Raw genomic sequence first — 6,700 nt, 5'->3', positions numbered from 1 at the left:
GAGTCGCCACCTGGGAATTTTAAGGCGTCCCAAGTCACCAATTTTAATCCCTGAATCGAGGAGAATATGACTCTGTTTATTATTCTGCGAACCAGAAATCCTGAGTAAGGAATTCTGTTAATCCGGAAGAAGGTGTTAGGCATTTCCGAATTCCGTGGTTCTAGCACGGTCGCTTAACTGTTTTTATTATTGGCTTAATTATCTTGATTTTATTAAATACATTTGTTACGTGATTTTTCTACCGCTTTTACTTATTGTGATTAAGGACCCTTCTTTGAATCGAATTACGCGTACGTATATTCGTGTTATAAATTTAAAATTGCGGAATTGTGTCACGCGTACGTGTACACGATAACTTTTGATAATATATTTATTAAACAATCATTTTTTCGAAATTGTATCGAATCAAGAAAATTTGTTTTTCTTAAATAGTGAACCGTACATCTCGGGTTTTTATGAAATTGATTTAACGCTTTTGGAAAAATCCTTTTCTTGAATATTCGCTCGAAATTGCGCGTACGCATAATCCGAATTTGCTTTTAAAAATCTAATCAGGGTACGCGAACGCATCCCTAATTGCGCAAAATACTTGTAATGGTATTAGGGATTTTCCACAAATTGTTTATTATATCTACACATTTTATATGTGAAAATCATGAGAAACTCCCATTTTAGAGGCCTATAAATTCTTTGAAAAGAATTCACAATCTATTAAAGGTTGCCCGTCGATTATAATTTCCGAGTATAAATTATATTCATTCCAACTATTCAAATTCAGAGAACAGAATAAAAATATGATTAATACTATTTTTTTTAAACAAATATGACATATATATATGCCAAAGAATAAATTGCATATGAAACTGAAAATGAATGATTCATAAGGGGAGGAAATATTTTCCAAGAATTTTCATTATTTACTTAGTGCAAATTCTATTTCTAATTACCATTGACATAAATTGTTGCAATTTGTTCTTATACATATCATCTCATTCTCACATACTTGTTTTTAATCCAATAGGCCTAATTATTTATTTAAGATGGTAAATAGGCATCAAATTGATAAGAAAGGGAATTATAAATCAATTAATAATATTGCCTTACATGTAACATAGTTTGTATGTCTAAAACATTCATAGCACTTTAACATCATAATGAGCCATAACAACTCAACTTGCCATCCACTTAATGGTTCTATAGATACCTGTTATAATGCCACATAAGAACGTACAACTTATATCATTCCTTCCACAACTAAATCAGATTATCAGAATAAACTAGCAATATGGTTTTGACATTTTCACGCTATTCCTTATTCAACTAACAACGTCACAAGGCCTAGTTAATGGCCAATCTTTATGTCATGTTTCCTACCTTGACAGTTCAAACATGACTAAACTAATGAGATGAAGGGCTAACATTATTACAAAGCTTTATACGAATTTCAAAGTAAGACAATTAACTCATAGTTATCAAATTGAATTCCCTACTAATTAACTATCATGAAACAAAAATGAAATTTAAACTGATGAACTTGGACAAATGGAAAACAGAATTGCAATTCAAACTTCATTGATTAGTCATGTTGAATCTCTTTCCAACATAAAATTTAAAAGGCATGTACCTGAAAATGAAGGTAGAAGGAGTAAATTTCAGCAACAGCAGCAGTAACAAAATACTGGCAGAATATCAGTATTCCCACAGATTTGAGTAATAATAAGACCCAAGAATTTCAGATTTTTTAAAACCAAATAGTATCAATACCCAGACCCGGACAGATTCCAAAAAGAACAACAAGGTTTCAGATTTTTCTTTTCTTTTCTGGTATCTGTTTCAGCTTCACTGTGTGAGTGTTCCTTTTTGTTTGTTTTTCTTTTCAAATTTCTATTTCTGATTCTATTTCTATCTCTTTCTTTCTTTCTGTTTTTCTCTTTCCTGAACTCTCTTAAAATCTGATTTTTATTTCTCTTTCAAACTCTTCTCTGAAAAAAAAACTCCTCTTTTCTGAAAACTGATCTTAAATCAAATTTTTCTCTCTCAATTCCCTCTTCTAATCTGATTTCCTTTCTTTTTCTTTCTTAAAATCTTCTGTTTTTCAGATTTTCTCTTTTTTCTCCTAAATCAGATTTCTTCAATCTAAAAAATCTGCCCCTCTAAAGTCTGTCCAGCTCCCTGTATTTATACAGGGCTGGTACTATACTCTTTTAGTGCTGGATGGACCCTTTTCTCTTTTTAAAATCAGAAAGTTTCCATTAAAACTGCTTTTGAATAATTTAAAACTAAGTGCTATTTATCCTGTTTTTCAGCAGCCCCATTATCCCTTGTTCCCCATTATTACTTAAATTATAGCCACTATCATATTATTGAAAGCACACTATCACATTACCCTACTGTTTCATTCTAAAATAAACCTGAAATCCTTCTGTAATTACAGCCCTTAAACTAAAATCAGAATATGTTGCAAAACAGATTTTAAAGTCTGCTTTAACAGTTATAACCAGTCCTAGGATTAAAGACAGTACATCACATTTATGCACAAGAGTTGAATTAAGATAGATGATTCTCAATTGAATACTGAACCTGAATAATACCCACTAACATTACACAGAATATGCAGGATCATTTCGACTGAGATTCAAAACTGAACCAAAAAACAAACAAATACAGGAGCATTGTCAATATACTGACAATGCCCTGAAACTCAATGCTCAGAAATCAACACATATACAACATTCATTTGAATTTACTGGTTTATTAAACAAGAACTAACTGCTTAACAATAACTAATTAACTGGTTATAGCAAAATAATCTATTCAAAACAGGCTATCTCAGTCAACATTTCCAAAAGCAAGATTCATAATACAACTAATCGACGAACTTAATCGAGTCGATTACACACATTGTACATAATCACAATCAACAGAAACAATTCACATTTAGAATCAAGTTGACGGGTAGGGGACAGTATAACAAAATTTGACTAGAAAATTATGAAAAATTAAACAAACTAATGAAACGAACATAGAATACACATAGAATGCACATAAGAAACAGAAATTACCTCTGAACCTTTAAATTCAACTGAACTCAACTCGACTTGGATTTGGACTTTGTTTGAAATCAAACAGACCTTAGTCGAAGTATTTTCCACTGAAAATACTTCGACTAAGGTCGATTAAACCTCAATCTTTATTCAATCTGGACAGAATCCAAAAGTCTGGTATTTTTAGGGTTCTTGAAAGTTCGATTTGGGATTTACTCATTTCTGGTTAGATTCGAGGGAAACCAAAGATGTTCTAGGCACGAGGGAGGTCAGGGGGGTAACTGGTGTGAGTTTGAAGTAGGTTGGGATAAGGTCAGGTTGTACTCGAATCTTCAAATGAAGATTCGAGTAGTTCCAGTATGATTCGAACCATGCAACTAACAGATCCTTGGTGAGGGAATTTAGGAGAAACTGTGGTGTTATTTTGGAGGTCATCGGAGAAGATAAGGTTTTCAGGCCAACCTTCGATTTAAGATTCGAAGAGTTGGGGCCTGATTCGAAGGAAACCAATGTTAGATCTGTGTAGAGGATGTTCAGGGGATTCTAGGGTGTTATTTTGGTGACCGGCGGCGTTGATGCCGCCGGGTTTCAGGCGGTGGGATCCTAGGGAGGCTAGGGTTAGGAGTGGAGGTTTGGGGACGATGATGAATAGTAAGGAAGGGGGGTGTTTAGTTAGGGGGCCGGGGTAGGGGTCTGGAACTTATATAGGGGAGGGTGGATTGATCTTGTCCGTCCGATCAAGTAAGATTCACGGTCAGGATCATCTCACTTAACCAAACGACGTCGTTTGGTTTAACGTTGGGGTCGGACTGAATCGGGTCAATGGGTCGGGTTACGGGTTACGGGTAAGGGTAGGGGATATCAGCCGTTGGATTGATTTAATCCAACGGTCCTTGATGGAGTGTGACCAAACGTCGTCGTTTGGATTTACTCCTGAGTTGGACCGGACAGGTTGGTTTGGATTGGGCTGTGAGGGGGGGAATTAATTCGATTTGGGCCTGGATTTTAATCCAGGTCCGATTTTGTATATATGTATTATTTTTATTTTTTTTCATTTTTTCTAATTTAAATTTCTAATTTTAATTATAAAACAATTTTAACTTCACAAAAATATATTAATTATTCTATAACAATTATTTAACATATAGACAAAACATCAATCACACAGTGGAATATTTAAAATAGAACTATTGCATATTTTTTGTGATTTTGTTTAAATTATCTTTTAAATACATAATTAAATCCTATATGCATGCAACATGTATTTTATTTTAATTTTCATTTCATTATGACAAAGTAAACATTTACGGACATAACACAAATATTTAACACCATGCAAATTCAAAAATTACACAGTAAAAGAAATTTATTTTACTTTTTGATTTATTTTGGAGTAGTTTTTCGTAAGGCAAAAATCACGTGCTCACAACTGGGCATTTAGGAAAATTTCCCCTTCTTCTTTCCTTTTCGTGCGGCCTTGTTTCAGCTTGAAACCTATGACTTTGACTTTTCCCGATCGCTCATATGTGATGTTGTGCGCTCAGTATTCTCTATGTGCTGATGATCAATGATGCTGAAGATAAATTACGACGAGTTGTGGATGCTTGATCATAATTGCGATGTGTTGTCTAGCCTCTGAATCAGATGTAGTGTTAAATCTTCTAGTCGTCCATTTGTGGTGCGAGGCGGGTTTATAAGTCTGGTTGGTGGGCGCAGATTAGGAAATATTGGTTGGTGTCCTGGCTATTGTGATTAAGGTAAGTTCATGGCAAGGTGTCAATATGAGTATAACCAGGTGCCACCTTCTGCAGGATGAGTTTGGATTGTATGTATCATATAAGGTGTTCTATGGCTTTGAGCTAAGTGGTAGAGGCTATAAATGACGATCGGATTATAGGATCATGGGTCGTACCAGTTTTGGAACCGAGAGCTTTCATGGTTATTTATTTGAATAGGAATATTTTGGTGAAGCACGGGTTGCTCAACGCATATTAGCTGCGTATTGAAGATCAGAATAGGATGAGTGGATTTAAGGACTTCTGAATTTGTCTATGGAGTGGCGAATGGTAATTGGATCCGCGGTATTTCCTTGTCAAGGAGGGTCTATGTGTCAACATGGGAGTGATTTGAGAAATGGCTTCGGGTTCCCATGAGGTTCCCTTAGGACGGGGATATTGGGTTGAGTTACTTTCGGGTTGTCAGTCTGCGTGACCCCATTAAGTTAGAGGCGATTGATTCTTATTCCTCGATTATGTGTTAATGAGTTCCGAAGGATTTATTATGGTTATGACCACGGTCGGAGTTGATGATTTCTACGTGTATAAAGGCTATATTGCGTGTGATGGCGTTTTCCTGGATTGAGTTAAATGAAAGATTCTAGATTGATGGGGTGTTCCATTTGCTTATGGTTCAAAGTTGGCTAAGAGATTTTTGTAGTGTTGCGAGTGCCATATTAGAGGTGATGCGCTATATGGGTTGAAATTGCAGGTATAAGATTGCAGATAGTTTCGAAGGTAAGGATATGAATTGTTGATGTCTTGGACAATTTTTGGTGTTTAAGGTTTTGCTGGCACTATGTGTTCCTATCGAAGTAGGGTTCGCCTGTTGACAAGTACCATGTGTTTTGACTTATGGGTGTTTTTCCGTGAGATGATGGAGTGTGAGATACGTGTCAGCCATTGAGTAGCGGTGTTGAGATTGGGTATGAAAATTCTGGTATTGGTGAGGCTCAGCGATTGAATGTTCTTGTTGATAGACTATTCCTGGATTAGAGTTGAGAAGAAATGTAGGGTATTGGATGATTGACGGTAGGTGTTATGGGAAAGTTGCTATGGACTTTTGTAGGGTTATTACATGTTTGAGGAAGATTGGAATTTGATTTAGGGATTATTTTGAGCTTAATGAGAATGTGTATTCTGTATCGGATCAGACCTATTTATTTTGCGCAATTGTTTCCATGTGTATATCATCGGGTGGAATGGATGTTATTCATGCCTTGGTTTATGTTATATGTTTCTCTCTTATATGATTGCAGGTTGTGAGGGTTACATGATTCTTCGTATGCATATTGTGATTCAGTTTAGGCCTCATGGCATTATGGGCGAGGTAGCCTTTGTGATGTGGAATTGCTTATTGCACCATAGTTATGCTTGTCTTTCTCAGTATTATTTGTTCCTAATAATTTTTCCCACTGTTATATTTTTGTGAACTTGGTTGTGCTTGATATTGACACACATGTGATCAGTGAGCCCGAGCATTATGGATCGAAGTGTACCCTTATGGATTTATATGATGGAGATCGGGTTGCACGCCGCAACGGTACAGTGATGAGATGTGGCTCCTTGTTTCTATTTTGTGTATGTTTCTTTCACCTTGTTGAGGATAGTTCATAGTAAGGTGCTAAAAAAATTTCCATGCATGTTTAACTTGCTTAGTAGTTTTCTTATTTAGAATTCTTACTGTTATCTGTCATGTCTGAATTTTTACTTGTTAATGTACGGAACCGAGTTGCGTATGGCTCTATATGATTATTGTTGGTGCTTATAGGTGTGTCTTCTTGTATTGAATGAGATGAGGTTCCTAGACCTGAGATTTGCGCTATTGTATTGGGATGAGGAAGGTTTAGAGGAATAACACTACATTTTTTGAGATGGGGG

Source organism: Nicotiana sylvestris, chromosome 1 (genome assembly GCF_000393655.2).
Source record: "Nicotiana sylvestris chromosome 1, ASM39365v2, whole genome shotgun sequence".
Lineage (NCBI taxonomy): Eukaryota > Viridiplantae > Streptophyta > Magnoliopsida > Solanales > Solanaceae > Nicotiana > Nicotiana sylvestris.
The sequence above is the reverse complement of the archived record's forward strand: the minus strand, read 5'-3'. Positions refer to the sequence as shown.